This window comes from Pogona vitticeps, chromosome 2, assembly GCF_051106095.1.
Source record: "Pogona vitticeps strain Pit_001003342236 chromosome 2, PviZW2.1, whole genome shotgun sequence".
In the NCBI taxonomy this organism is placed as follows: Eukaryota; Metazoa; Chordata; class Lepidosauria; order Squamata; family Agamidae; genus Pogona; species Pogona vitticeps.
The window spans coordinates 174,128,354-174,143,540 of NC_135784.1; the positions used below are offsets into that span (position 1 = coordinate 174,128,354).

The following is a 15,187-nucleotide window of genomic DNA, read 5'->3' on the forward strand; positions in this document are numbered from 1 at the left end:
CTTTATGGTCCAGCTCTCACTTCCATACATCACGACAGGAAAAACCATAGCTTTGACTATTCGGACTTTTGTTGGCAAGGTGATATCTCTGCTTTTTAAGATGCTGTCAAGGTTTGTCATCACTTTCCTCCCAAGAAGCAGGCGTCTTTTAATTTCGTGGCTGCTGTCTCCATCTGCAGTGATTATGGAGCCCAAGAAGGTAAAATCTGTCACTGCCTCCATATCTTCCCCTTCTATTTGCCAGGATGAGATGGGACCAGTGGCCATGATCTTAGTTTTTTTGATGTTGAGTTTAAGACCGTTTTTTGCACTCTCCTCTTTCACCCTCATTACAAGGTTCTTTAGTTCCTCCTCACTTTCTGCCATCAGAGTGGTGTCATCTGCATATCGAAGGTTGTTGATATTTCTTCCGGCAATCTTAATTCCGGTTTGGGATTCCTCCAGTCCAGCCTTCCGCATGATGTATTCTGCATATAAGTTGAATAAGCTGGGGGACAATATACAGCCTTGTCATACTCCTTTCCCAATTTTGAACCAATCAGTTGTTCCATATCCAGTTCTAACTGTTGCTTCCTGTCCCACATATAGGTTTCTCAGTAGATAGATAAGGTGGTCAGGCACTCCCATTTCTTTAAGAACTTGCCATAGTTTGTTGTGGTCCACACAGTCAAAGGCTTTTGCATAGTCAATGAAGCAGAAGTAGATATTTTTCTGGAACTCTCTGGCTTTCTCCATAATCCAGCGCAAGTTAGCAATTTGGTCTCGAGTTCCTCTGCCTCTTCGGAATCCAGCTTGTACTTCTGGGAGTTCTCGGTCCACATACTGCTGAAGCCTACCTTGCAGGATTTTGAGCATAACCTTGCTAGCGTGTGAAATGAGTGCAATTGTGCGGTAGTTGGAGCATTCTTTGGCACTGCCTTTCTTTGGGATTGGGATATAGACTGATCTTTTCCAATCCTCTGGCCACTGTTGGGTTTTCCAAACTTGCTGGCATATTGAATGTAGCACCTTAACAGCATAATCTTTCAAGATTTTAAATAGTTCAACTGGAATGCCATCACCTCCACTGGCCTTGTTGTTAGCCAGGCTTTCTAAGGCCCACTTGACTTCACTCTCCAGGATGTCTGGCTCAAGGTCAGCAACTACATTGTCTGGGTTGTCCGGGATATCCACATCTTTCTGATATAATTCCTCTGTGTATTCTTGCCACCTCTTCTTGATGTCTTCTGCTTCTGTTAGGTCCCTCCCATTTTTGTCCTTTATCATGTCCATCTTTGCGCGAAATGTTCCTCTAATATCTCCAATTTTCCTGAACAGATCTCTGGTTTTTCCTTTTCTGTTATTTTCCTCTATTTCTTTGCATTGTTCATTTAAGAAGGCCCTCTTGTCTCTCCTTGCTATTCTTTGGAAGTCTGCATTCAACTTTCTGTAACTTTCCCTATCTCCCTTGCATTTTGCTTCCCTTCTCCTCTCTGCTATTTCTAAGGCCTCGTTGGACAGCCATTTTGCTGGCACACACCCGCAGCTATTCGTCCTGAGCCATGAGGCCTTCTTCTTTAGGCAGACTCCTCCTTCGTGACTGGCTGCCCAAGAGAGGTTTTCAAAGGAGAGGGTTTGTGTTTTTGTTGCTTTTAAAATTTTTAGTCATGTCTTTCCCTGACACATATGTTTATTTAATTCATTTAAAAATATCTACATAATTGGCTGTTTGGGCTTTTAATACTGTCTTGTGCTTTTAATGATGTAAGCCGCCTCGGGTCCTTTTTAAGAAGAAATGTGGGGTAAAAATATTTTGAATGAATGAATGAATGAATGAATGAATGAATGAATGAATGAATGAATGAATGAATGAATGAATGAATGAATGAATGAATGAAATAGGCCAGCTCCACCACCACCACCACCACCCCAGGTTGGAGGTGAGAAAACTCTGAGTGTTGCAGTGCCGGCCCGACCATCCTATACCACCTGACTTTGCCTGTTGGGTAGTGGAAGAGCCGGTCATACTGCGAATGTGAAATAAGATTCAAGAGCCAGTCCGGCTGGCTCCTGGGGAATGGGAGAGGGCACCAGCCTGTCGGTTCCTCAGGCAACAAAGCATCTTCAGAGGGCCAAAGGGCCAGAGACCGGGCCCCAAGGCAAGCTAGGAAGCAGAGAACAGGATTTCGGATACAGACACTCCAATAGAGGCATTGGGACCCAAACTAGAATCCATCTTGGTTTTCCCCAGAGAAGTCTGTGCACTGCTATCCTCTTCTCCCCTTGGGAGGGCATTTCTGGCTTGAGATGGGTCCCTGTGCCCTTTTCTTCTGTATGCAAGAGGTACAGATAGTTTCAGTGACGGCTTGTGGTATTTACCCATCTCCTCTCTGCTCCTCCTGGTAAACAGGTTTGCAAGATAGGGGTGGGGGCCAGATTACTTCTCAAAATCCTGCAGAACATGTTTAACCAGAGGTGAGAGCAGGGCAAGGCTTTATTTCCCTCCATATCAAAGGGCAGTCCTGTTTCCTGTGTTGCACCCAAGGGCTTGGAAAGGCTGAAGCAGACGGGCGGCCTAACCAAAAATCTTCAGTTGGGAGAAGACAAGAGTTAGGATGGTTCATCCAGTTCTTTTTGAAATGCGAGGGAGCAATGACCCTTGGGTGCCGAGAGGTAAAACCTTCCCTGATGTTTTTAGGAGCGTCTCTGGCCTTGTTTTTGCAATCAGGCAAAGAATGACCTTGGAGCTTCACGCCAAGGGTGGAGGTGACCACAAACAAGACTCTGCTACAAAACAAAACAGTCCAGCTGATCCGATAGGAGGAACAAAGAAGCTGCCTTCTAGTATTCAAACCCAAGGACACTTAGTTCTGGGCTGGCCTGATGGATGAGGGGTTAAGAGGACAGGCCTTCGGAGTCGACTGTGCTCCACTCTGAATCCTAATGGCATGGGGGAGGGGTACGCAAGGGGGGGAAAGTGCTCTACAGAAATATTTCAAATAATGAGCAGCTGGGCTGAGGTGTCATCTTGAAATAGGCAAGAGACTTTTTTTGCCTTGCCAGTTTACTATGAAGAGCTCAATTAGAAAGCAATATGCCCCGAGAAATGTTCCTTTCAAATAAACGTCCCTGTAGCCCTGCCGTTTCTTGGAAGTGCCTCAGATGTCAATGAAGAGGAGGATGGGTAGCAATGGAGAAGGGTCTCCACTTGTCTGATCTGGCACCCTATGAAAATTCTCCACTAAGGCCTCCACCAGAACCAATTAGAATAGCCAGTTGTCAAGGATGATCTAAATCAGGGGTGTCCAACCTTTCACCTTCCCTGGGCCACATTAGAAGATGAAAATTTGGTTTGGGCCGCACATACATTTGGTTTGGGCCATATGGGGGGGCAGCCTTAGCCATCCTCCGCAGCCCCGTTCCAAGTGCGCTTACCGGCAGCTGCGATCTCAGACAGCAGAGGCTGCCAGCTTGACTCCGGCGGCTTTATGGGGCCAGGAGGTCCACCTATTGATGGGGATGGCACAATGCAGTCATGCAGCGCCCCTGTCCCCTCCCCTCCCACTCCTTCCTTCCTTCCCTCTCTGCCCCTCTACTGTTGTGACATGCCCCGGCCACATTCTGGCCGCAAGCTCTGGCAGTGTAACTCGAAACTTTGGAATTTCTTTAAAAATAAAAAATTGCATTGGGCCGCATTACGAGCTGACCTGGGCCGCATGCGGCCCTCAGGCCGCAGGTTGGACAAGCCTGATCTAAATAGTAGTCCAGAGCATGAGCAATAGGGATTTGGTTCAGGAAATCTGCCCTCGAATGAGATTCGTGTTTGGCAACGCTTAACAGCGGATACAGAACGGTATTTATTTGTCGACAGCTGGCATGCAAGAATATGTGACCATGTTACACTGGATCAGAATACTATCGGCTGGACAAGCAGTTTCAAGCCTAGGAATGGGGTAGAAAGACAGGAACTATTAAACATAAGACTTGGTGAGTACAGTCTGTGGGAGGCCGGTCTGTCTATCCCTTCCTTAGAAGGGTTCATTCAGGGACAGGGACTCTAGTTCGGGACTCGTTGTACTAGCAAATCAACTTGGACTCAACTGGGGCTTTTTCCCCCCAGTGATTCATACTCGACTCACGACAAGGACCCACCTTCTCCCTTTTTTCTGGGGGGAAAAAGGTTGCTTTTAATAGGGACTCAGACTTGATGCATGGTGCCAAAGACTCTGATTTGGACTTGCGACCCAAGGACATGCCAACATCACTGGGTCCATCGATTTGACAATTTTTGAAGGCCTTCGTCTGATGTACCCTATCCACATATCATGATCTTTGAATCAAAATGAAGCTTGGGCAACTGTACTCTCCTTCAGCCATTTTATCTGTAAAAACAGTGGCCCTATGGACACATGGCCATGTGGAGCCTTTGCTGTGAATCAGTTAATATCTACTCTTGGTGATATTTTATGGATAGGAACATAAGAAGGTTTCTTCTATGGAGTCATTGGTCCATCTAACTCAGTATTCTCAACACTGGTTGGCTGCCTCTCCCTGGGGTTTCAGGCAGGAAAAAGAGATGTTCCTCCATTGCTCTACAACTGGCCCTTCCCCACGGATTCCTCTTTACTGGAACTCAGGGATCTGTTCAAAGCATTTTTCAGAGAACACTCTTGTCTTGTCTAGTGATATTTTAGGACCCCCAATAAAAGCATATGGCAGCCCACTCCATCCTGGTGATACATTCCCCAACCATGATCCATGGATAGCAGGAGTACTCTCTCAATACATCTGGAAGGCACCAGGTTGAGTGGCACATGCCAAGGAATTAACTTGCAGCCATGCATAAAAATACACAGCAGATATTTTGGTGTTTGATGGAAAATCCAAAGGGTTCTTCATCTTACTAATTAAGATGTGGCAACATATACACTTTGGAAGGCCTCCTTTGCAATCTTCATTGAAGTCAGTAGGAGCAGAACTGCTATGCATGGATCATGCTCTTGTACAGCCCACATGCGCCTTGCCAGGGTTTATGCTGATTCTTTTTTGGTGCTATAGTACTCATGGATCCGATCGGCCCATTTCCCATTCTTTCCGCTTCCTTAAGAGGCAAAATCAGTCCTACTTCATTTTTGCCTTGTGGCATGACTCCTGTGTTTCAGGGTGTCCCTCAGCTGTCCATCTGATGGGACAGGCAGGCAATTTTTCCACACACACAAAAATGGGATAATTTGGTTACACTGGCCTCAGGAGGTTTTGATTGCACAAACACCTTGATTGTGCTGTTAATCAATCCAAGGGCTTCCCACTATTGAGGCACGGCAGCTGTGTGAAAGTACAGGGGGTGAGAGTGTTGGTATGGGACAGAGATTGCAAGAGAATAAAGGGGGCACAGATCCTTTCAGTTCAGCTGAAAGAACAGTGGCAAGGCCAGCCCTGTTGTTACACAGACTGAGGTAATTACCTCAGGCAGCAGAATTTGGGTGTCCTTAAAGGGAAGCAAACCATTTCCCTCCCTTTTAACTCTGTTACTGTATATTTCCCACAGAATGGCAGGAAAGTGGGGAGAAATGGGGGTGGGAGGATTGTTTCCTTCAAGTGCCAAAATTATTTGTTGGGCAGGTAGTAAGCACCTTAACTTGGATGACTGGGTTCTAGGGCAGTCTTTGTTGCTGCAGCTCAAAATGCAAAGTTTCTTAGGGTGCAACCCGACCATCAAGTGGTCCCAGGCTGAATCAGAATAAATAGTGCAGCATTTTATTTCGAGTGATCCTTTCATTCACACACAAGCACCGGGTGGTTTAGGGACAAGAAATCACATAGCACCTCAAAGGCCCCTTATTTGGCCTGTTCCTCCCTCTCTGCCCCACATGCCCCCACATTCTTTCCTGTCTCCCCCTCTGCAGGGAAGTGAGGATTTTTAAAAAAAAATTATTGAGAGCACCATACTGCTGAATTTGGTTTGCTACACAACTGACATACCACAGGACTCCAAAGGGAAAAGGGGGAAGGAGGATCTTTTCCATGTCCACTCCTGTCCGACCTCCCCTGTCCTCTCCTTTTGCCTCTAGGGAAAAGCTTGGGATTTTTGTTTTGTTGGGATTTTTCCCCCACTGGTAAGTGGCATAGTGTTTAAAAAGTGCTGCTTTGGTTCAATACCAGAGATCACATATGCCAGAAACTGAACTAAAACAAAGAGTTTCTGCGCACTTTAAAAAAAACAGTAGCCCCTGCCAATGATCCAAAACAAGTGCAAATAGCCACAGAAAAAGGTTGGGTTGGTTCACCATTGCTTGTACATCATGCAGCTGCCAGTAAATAACTCGAATCTGACTGGGTCAAAAACTGTCCAAGATGCAAGATCAACTGCCATCTGATTGTACCCTTAGTCTAGCCCTGACTTCTCACTCCAAGCCATGTTTAATCCTATCTTTCTTGCATTGGAACCACTGATAATCTGTCTATATATATGCCATGCACTAAACAGCAGACACCTATCAAGTACAGAGTAGCTCTATTACTCTAATCATATTTAACAATACTAGCTGCAGACTCAGCATCCATCTGCCCAGTCAAGTCAGTTCTGACTTCTTAGGCAACTCCAATAAGGTTTTGAAAGTATGTGGGATGTTCCTTGCCACCCTGCAGTCAGCTTCTATGTCTCAGCAAGGATTTGAACCCAGGTCTCCTGTGTCCTAAACCCAACGTAAGACCCCACTGGCTCTCACTCAGTCCAGCTCCACTCCTATCCTTCCATCTCTTCCTCCAACCAGGAAAGCCAGCTTTGAATTTCTGTAAACCAAAATACAGTTCACTTGTTGAAAGAAAGAAAAGATAAGGCGCCTTGTTGCCTTGGGGGCACAATCAAGAAACTGAGTCCTGGGATTATTACACCAGGACTTGGCGAGGGGAGGTGATGAAACGAGGTGCTAGGTGATTGAATCCAGGGTCCCTGGCTAAGCAACGGCTTCCATTCGGACCCAAGCCGTTTCTTTCACCACCACCCCAAGCGGAGAACGCAGCACCCACCCCGCCATCATGTCCCCCTCACGCCCGGAAATCACGTTACCCCCCATCTCTCCCCGCCATGAGGGCTAGAACCATTCTTCTTTTTATTATGTTTGCAAACAAACGCCGGGATTCTTAGAATTCCAGCCAAGCGGGAAGTGGCCGGCTCTCCTTCGGTTTGCCTCGTCAGGTCAGAAATACCTTCCACCTTTTCCTGGGCTGACCAAGCGAGCCCCGCTCTTTAAAGGCCACCCTCCCGCCTCGAAACAAGTTAAGACTCATTCTCCCGACGGAACATTTCCAGTTCACGTGAACTTCCTCGCCCTTTCGCCTCTTTCCCCCCCCCGGCCCCCAACAACCGAAAGATGCAACTCCAGAAGAAAAAAAAAGAGGGGGGGAAGGAGACTTCCCTATACCTGGTCGCCCTCACCGCAACCGCCCCTATTCACCGGGCCCCACGGAAAACGATTTCGAGCGAGAGCACATCTTGGCTACTTCCATCGCAATGAACTTTCGAGTGGAGTTGGAGCACCCGCTTCTCATTGTGTGTCCCGACCCGCGCAAACTTTCCCCCGCCTCCCTTCCGCCTTCCTTTTACTACTATGAAGCAGAACGATCTTACCTGACGAGGCGAGCAGTCCCCCGACAGCCTGAGAGAAAGAGAGAGGAAAAAAAGAAAGAGATGTACGTGTATATATACAGTATGTACAGTATATATTTTAACGCTGGTCTCTCCGCCACGGAGACCCAGGGTGGCTCCTCGGATGCGAACTCCAAGTCATCGCGGAGCAGCCTCGGGGGGGGGGGCTTCTTTGTCTCGCCTTTTCTTGCTTTTCAAGAAAACAAGAGGGAGAGGAAGGCGCCACAACCAACTCTTGTCACAGTGGAAACCCTTGGAAATGCTGACTCCCGCAAGGCAGTGTTGCAAGCTGGCTCTTTTTTTCTCTCTCTCTTTCTCTGCCTCTCCTCCTGCCTGAGCCCAGCCCTCCTTGTGGCCTCCCCTCGGCCCGCCTTCCTCGCCTAGCAGGAGACCTGAGCCACCCAGGAATTGTAACCTGAGTCTTGGAAAACTGTCTTGATCTGGGCATTGTTGTGGAGCCCGCACTCTGTTCCCGAAGCACCTCCACTTCTGGGAAGTTTGTCAGGCGGCATCCCAAAGAAAACCATCCAACCAATGACAAAAACCATGTGGCACCTTCAAGACTAAGTATTAAGGGCTACTGTATATTTCAATGTGAAGTTTTGTGGGTCAAGTCCTAAGTCGACTTCATCCACAAAAACTCACGTTAAAATCTAATCGTTGTTGAAGGGGGTAGCCATGTTAGCCTGTGCAAGCGTTATAGGTGAAAACAAAATAAGAAGTAAACCAAAAAGACAAAAACCTGGTGGCACCTTAAAGACGAACTTTTGTATTTATTTTTTAATGCACTTTTGTGGACAAGTCCATTTCATGCGACATTTCTCTACTAAAGCTCACGTTAAAAAAATATAAAAAGTTAGTATTTAAGGTGGCAGCACATTTTTGCCTTTTTAAAATATTATGCATGTTTACTTTGTTTTCACCTAAAATATAATAATTAGGCTTTAAGATGCCACATGTTTTTTGTCATTTTGTTTGCTTGTTTTCCTTTGGATTTTGCCTGACGCGCTTGCACAGACTGACACGGCTACCTCTTCTAAAACTATAACTTCTCGAAAGTTGTACAGGAAGGTGAAACTGGGTTTCTAGGTTCCAGGCAGAGCGAATAAATCAGACTTCCAATGGCTAAACAGCAACAAGGTGGAAAGGGACAAGGAACCAGGATTTGTAGGGCTCTGTTCTCTTTAGTTCTGAAAAGGAAACTGGAGCTCAACATGGCGAGTACAAGATATTTTGGCAATTTCCAGTGTGGCCACGGAAGTTGGTGACTGGGCCAATAGTTTGAGCTTACTGCAAGTATTTGCCAGACACCTGAGGGGAACAGGCCAATTTAAAGGCTGCAGGGCAAGCAAGCTGTGTCATACCCCTTTGTCTTCTCACAAAGGGGAATGAATAGCCAGGTGTTTTCAGGAGATACCTGGGGATGGAGGGGGAGAGATTTCACTCCCACTTCCCTCAGCAATTGTTGGTTGATCTGCCTAATAGTAGAGACAGCCCTGCAGCCCTGGTATGTAATAGGGGGTGCCATGGGATTTGTAGTAGATAGAACCACAGATTAGGAATGGGAAGACGTGGTTCATACCTTAGTGTCTGCCATGGAAACCCAGGGACGAAGCCACTGTTTAAATATCTCAGTGACAACCCTATTAGGGTTGTTCTAAGTCAGATGCAACTTGGTGGTCCATAACAGCAGTGAGGGAATGAGCTCTTGAAAGAGGAACAGAAGCAGTCTGGGAAAAATTGGGGTGGGTGTGGCTACAATTTGAAGGTATCGTGCTAGCTAGAATATTCTGGAAGCTGTAATTGAAAAACTTAACTTTTCCAAGTTATGGGAAGTGTTGGGTTTTATTTAGAAGAGAAGAAATCGGTAGGCAAAGGAAAGGGGGGAATTAATGGGATGTACAGTGGACCCTCAACTTACAGACGGCTCGATTTACAGACTTTTCGAGTTACCGACTTCTCTGGCTGCAAAATTTAGATTCGACTTGCAGCCAGAGAATCGACTTACAGACCAGGAAAAAAAGCAAAATGGAATAAAAATAGAATAAAAACCACTGGTTATGGGATTAATAGGTTTTCAGTGCATTGTAGGTCAATGGAGATTCGACTTACAGACTTTTCGACTTGCAGCCACCATTCCAATACGGATTAATTCCTTAAGTAGAGGGTCCACTGTACAGAGCAGAAATGATTCCAGTTCTGTCTGCAGAGCTAGAAAAGACAAGAGTTTCTAAAGAATGTGTTTCTGAATTTGAGTGTTGCACATTTTTCTAGGCAGCATCCATTCCCTTCAAGAGGTGCAGGGTCTAAACTGCATCTCTGTCCACTGTGTGAGGGTCAGTATGAAGAGCACACAGAACTAGGTAGAATGCTGCAGACCCAGGATTCTTCAGCAAGAGGTAGCAGCCACCTCAGCCAGAAGACTTTAATTGCCATTATAGATTATAAAAGCACAGCTTGGGGGAAAATAATATTTTTTTTTTACTACAAGTTTTAGAATCCTTACTCAGCATGGTCACAAAATGCCAAAGTAGATAGTCTTGGAGCGGCGGTGGTGATCAGGCAGCAAAGAACATCGAGGTGACATGTCTCTGGATGGGCCAGTGACCAGGAAGAGTCCATGTTTTGTGGCTCTTTCAGGATCCTATGAAGCTTTTGGCCTTCAACACTATGGCTGCTGTCCTAGAGACCCTGACTTTTAGTGTGAGCCCTTTTCCAAGGATAGTCTTGGCTCTGCTGTTTGTTAGGGCCAGAACTACAGACACCAATTTTATGGGTAGCAAATTATTCACTATTTAAATCACTATTGTTATACACTGACTGCTGTATAGGAACCTGTGGGATTTTCTGACTCATCTGCCAAAAGAGCTTGGCTGGCCTCGGCACATCCTTGACACTCCCAGTCATTATGTAATATTCATAATGTGGCAACACAATTGACTGTTTTTACTTAGCACATCACTTAAAATTAATCTCGAGGGTTTTCTGGTAAGGGAGGTGCCATGTTTATTGGTGCTTCCTAGCAAGCACAGGGCAAACCTCAATGGGCAGTTTTAAAATACAGTATGTGATCTCTACCTCCGCCTGGTTTTGCCACTTTTCAATTGACTTCTGAATGCCACGTTTTTTCTTTTAATACTGAAAGCTGTCTTGGATCCTTTAGGTCCGAGGAAGGCAGCAAACAAACACACAAACAAATAATCGATCAATCAATCAGTCAGTTCTGGAAAATACAAGTAAATCTTGCATTCATCCAGAAAGGGGGTAGGGAATAGAAGGAAGAGGTATAAACCCCCCCTGGAAAAAAACAAAGTGACTGGTATTTTTCTATACATATGGCAAGATGTAGCTGATTCTGAGTACTGCTGCTTTTGAATTTTTAATTTAAAGTCACTCGAGGTGGGTCTTAGGAAGATTCCAAAATATTAGTAAGTGACAGAATTGCCAACCCTGGAGACGATATGGCCTCTTGCTTGAAGGAGTGTGGGTCATAAAGTGAGTCAAGATGTTATGCACATAAAAATGATATGTTTCTGTGATGGTGTTTTAGTTTTAAATTACCCAGAGAGTGCCATGCACCATGGGATAGTATACAAACTAAATAAATAAATAAATAGATCAATAAATATATTCAAGAAAAAGAGAGCGCTTAAGGTAGTTTATACGGCTCTCGTCCTCCTTGCTTTACCCTCACAACAGTCTTGGGAGGTAGGTCAGGAGGAGAGAGAGTGACTGCTCCCAAGCCACCTAGTGATTGTTAGGGGTCAGTGGAAGACTTCAACCTGCCTCTCACAAGGCCAAGATCAGTATTCTTAACGAGAGGTACACAGATTAGTGTCGTAAGCGTACAGTCACCAGAATTCCCCAGGCAGCAAGGCTAGTGAGCATCCTAAGGATTCACCTATACACACATGTCCGACTCTAACTGCTGGACAGCACTGAATATCTCTGTCATGAAGATGTGGAAACAGTGCTTCATAAGGGAATAATGGGAGTTGTGCTCCAGTACTAGAGAAGTTTGAACTGGAGAAGGAGGGGGAGGCAGAGGAAAGACAGGACTTTTAACCAACTGTCCTTTGGGTGTCAGCAGAATTTGAAAGGCCTGCATATCTAAGATGCTATCACCACAATGTTTAACACCCGCCGACTTTCTTACTAACCAACCAACCAACCACAATCTCTATATTTTGATGCCATGTAGAAATATTTGCCATGTTAAATCTCCTTCTCTTATGTCGGATGAAGTGGACTTGTCTATGAAAGCTCACACTAAAAATGTAAAAGTTAGTCTTTTACATTTTAGCTCACACTAAAAAAATGTAAAAGTTAGTCTTTAAGGTGCCACCAAGTTTTTGTCTTTTACTTTTTATTTTGTTTTCCCCTGTCATAACTAAATTAAGAATTCCCATCAGCCCACTGTTGGTTAGGGATGATGGAGGTTGTAATCAGAGATAAGTGGAGGGTGCCACTTAATAACAGCAACAATCTTAAAATTACAGAGCTGGAAAGGGACCCTGTGGGTCATGAGTTTAAACCCTGTCAAGAAGGAAGACAGTGTGGGAATTGAACTCCCATTCCCTTTGGGGGAGGCTCATCACTGAGTATGAATCAAATCGTTTTGGCACTTTTATCACTCCCTTTAAACTAGATGGTCAATGTTTTGGTACTCAGAGTCTGCTTCAGCTTTGCTTATCTCATTGCAGTGTCATGTCTGTGCCAGATCCACAAATAACCCGGCTCCTTCCTTCCTTCCTTCCTTCCTTCCTTCCTTCCTTCCTTCCTTCCTTCCTTCCTTCCTTCCTTCCTTCCTTCCTTCCTTCCTTCCTTCCTTCCTTCCTTCCTTCCTTCCCCTGCGCATTCTTCTGTTTCTGTTTAATAAGAAATTGCCGCAGGACATTTTATTTCCCTTCTTCCAAAGATTCCTGAAAGTACGGCCACTGAGTTCCCATCCCCCGCTCCTCTACATGCCACTGTATTTCAGCACTTCTGGGTGAAACCTTTACTGGGGCAGGCAGGAAGCAGAATGCGTCCACACACACACAAACACAGGAGACCTTGAAGATTTTGGAACTCCTCCATCACCTCCTCCTCCTCCCCCCTTATTTTAGCCAGCTATAGCAGAGAGTAATTTAAAACCAACTTGCTGTAATCACTGCCACATGCCTGAGGTTCCTCCATTCATCTCCCCTTTCCACAGGGTATGTGAGTCACTCAGCTCTGGTCTGCGGGCCGACACAAAAGAAGGGCTTTCCAAAAATAATGGAAATAGCCAGGCCTTCCCCTTCAGAGCCCTGGCAAGTCTGGGTGTGGATGGGCCCCCGGGGATGAAGATGGTCCGAGAACCAGCCCCAGAAGTTTAGAGCACGGCCTGAAAGTGTTAGAAGTTTTCCCTGCATATGCATATGTTCACACACGTGTGTGCATGTATCTGTGTATATGTATGTAGGGAGCTGAAGCAGTGCAATATCCTTAGATCACAGGTGAATAGACAGAAGGTTCTCAGGTTTAAAGATGTTCCCAGAAATGTAGTGGAGGATACCTAGTGGAATGTTGGCATAATTCATGTGCATAGCATGCATCACTGCAACACAGTATGTCTGCCTGTGTAAATTAAAATAATAAATAAATCTAGGATTCCACCCACTTGCCGCCTTATGCACGCTTATGTCAGAACTTACTCCCCCCCCCCCCACAGCCACACCCACACTACTACACCAAGATCTCCTAGCTTGAGCCTGGATAATTCTCAGTGCACTAATATTATTACCAGAATTGAACAGAGCTTGGCGCAGTGGTTAAAACGCTGTATTGCAGCTAAAACTGTGCTCACAACCTGGGGTTCAAATCCCAGGTAGCCGGCTCAAGGTTGACTCAGCCTTCTATCCTTCCGAGGTCGGTAAAATGAGTACCCGGCTTGCTGGGGGTGGGGGGCAATGTGTAGCCTGTATAATTAAATTGTAAACCACCCGGAGAGTGCTTGTAGCGCTATGGGGCGGTATATAAGCCCAAAAACAAAAAAAAATTCCACACAGACATCTACTCCTGGTTATGTCAAACTTCCTTCATTTCGACAGTGTCATTTAGCACCAGGAGGGGTCATTTTATTGAGGCTGTTAAGCAGTAGGGCATCAAATGTCCCACAAATAACCAAGAAAAAAAATAGGAAAAGGCTCTGCCAGTACTTCAATGCAAAAGTAGTGCGGTATCCTTTTTAGGCCACTAAAAACAAAACAAAACCCACAAGCCTTTGTGGATAACATCGCACACTTTCAGGTTTATGGTGCAATATTGATGGATAAAGCAGAAGAATTGTAAATAGAAGCCCCAAAGGTTCGTGGCAGATGTCTGTGCCAGGTCTGCTTGCCCACACATTCCATGTTTTTGAAACATGAAGTTTCCTTTGGGTTATGGGGCTTTGGGGGAAAGGCCACACAGGGACCTAGCAGGAAGCCCAAGGTGGTTTGGATCTCTCTGAGGGTGAGGGTGAAGTGCCGGTTGTAAAGGGGTCAGGCGGGAAGCTTCGGCAGCAACACACTCGAAGACATAGTTGACAAAAAAAGCTCATGATGCTCATGATATTTCACCCCTCAAGGAAATGTCTTTCTATGCCTGCCAGCCAGTCCTTCCAAAAACAGAAGTGAGGGGTACTTGTACAGGAGGATCTCCCAGCGAAACAAGCTGCATGGGTCAAAACGTGTCTGCAGGTGCCGTTGTTAGGTACTGGAAGACCTGTCTCTGAGCAATAGTGATGGCTGGTGAGCAGTTGGTCAACTGATTGATAATCAATTGTATCATCTGCTTTTCCACAAGGTGGCACTTTGAGTGTCTTACAGTTAAAAATGAAACCCATCAAGTTTTGAAAAAAAAGATATGCATGAGAATAGCTCCATTAAAATGATCACATCACACACACATCTATCTTACTCTGAAGGTGCATTCATTCCTTATCAGCTTAAGGTCTGATGCCAACACCTGTCTAGGGACTGGATAAGCCACTTCCTTGGGGGGGGGGCATCTGACAATGGCTCAGTTTTTGATCCAATAGAGCCAAGAGAAGCTGGGGAAGCCATTTTTGTTCATTCTCCCCTACATCCTCCCCTCCTCTTCCTTGCCTTGCTAGGAAGAGGACTTTGTGATCTTTAGCTTTAGAATTTTGCAGGTGATTCGAAGAAGATTTGCAGGGAGAATAGGGACATTTGGCTGTTCCAGCTGGACTTAAGCAGGAAATCTGCCTCCCCCCCCTCCACCTCCACCTGCAAGCACAGGCTAAGAAATTCCAGTTGTACCTGATGGCTGTATGCGCATAGTGGCAAATCCTGTCTGTTTCACAGGAACTAGGATGGTGTCTTTTAAAGAGATGATTTCTCTCCTCACCCCACCCCACCCACACTTCTCCTCCTTCTCAAGAACTCATTTCGTTTCACGCCACATGGCTTGTCTTCCTACTCTTGAATAATCCCTGTAGCTCTTTTCTACAAACACCACCTAGACGTCTTTGCCACAGCCTTGGGAGAAACTGCCCTGCTGAGTCAGGTCAGGGTCCACCAAACCCAGAAGTGC

The 15,187-nt window shown here is 45.7% G+C and overlaps 1 protein-coding gene across 2 annotated transcripts in view; it reads right to left on the reverse strand.

The window, feature by feature from the left end:
• LPAR2 (lysophosphatidic acid receptor 2) overlaps nucleotides 1-7,951 on the reverse strand; it is a 53,917-nt gene extending 45,966 nt beyond the window's left edge. The window contains exon 1 of one of the 2 annotated variants that reach the window (XM_020779325.3): nucleotides 7,610-7,951. The gene's annotated coding sequence lies outside the window, so the exon portion shown is untranslated. Of the gene's footprint in view, nucleotides 1-7,403; nucleotides 7,528-7,609 lie in introns of those variants that run through there. The other variant, XM_020779320.3, reaches the window with a different exon arrangement.
• Nucleotides 7,952-15,187: the final 7,236 nt, after the last annotated feature.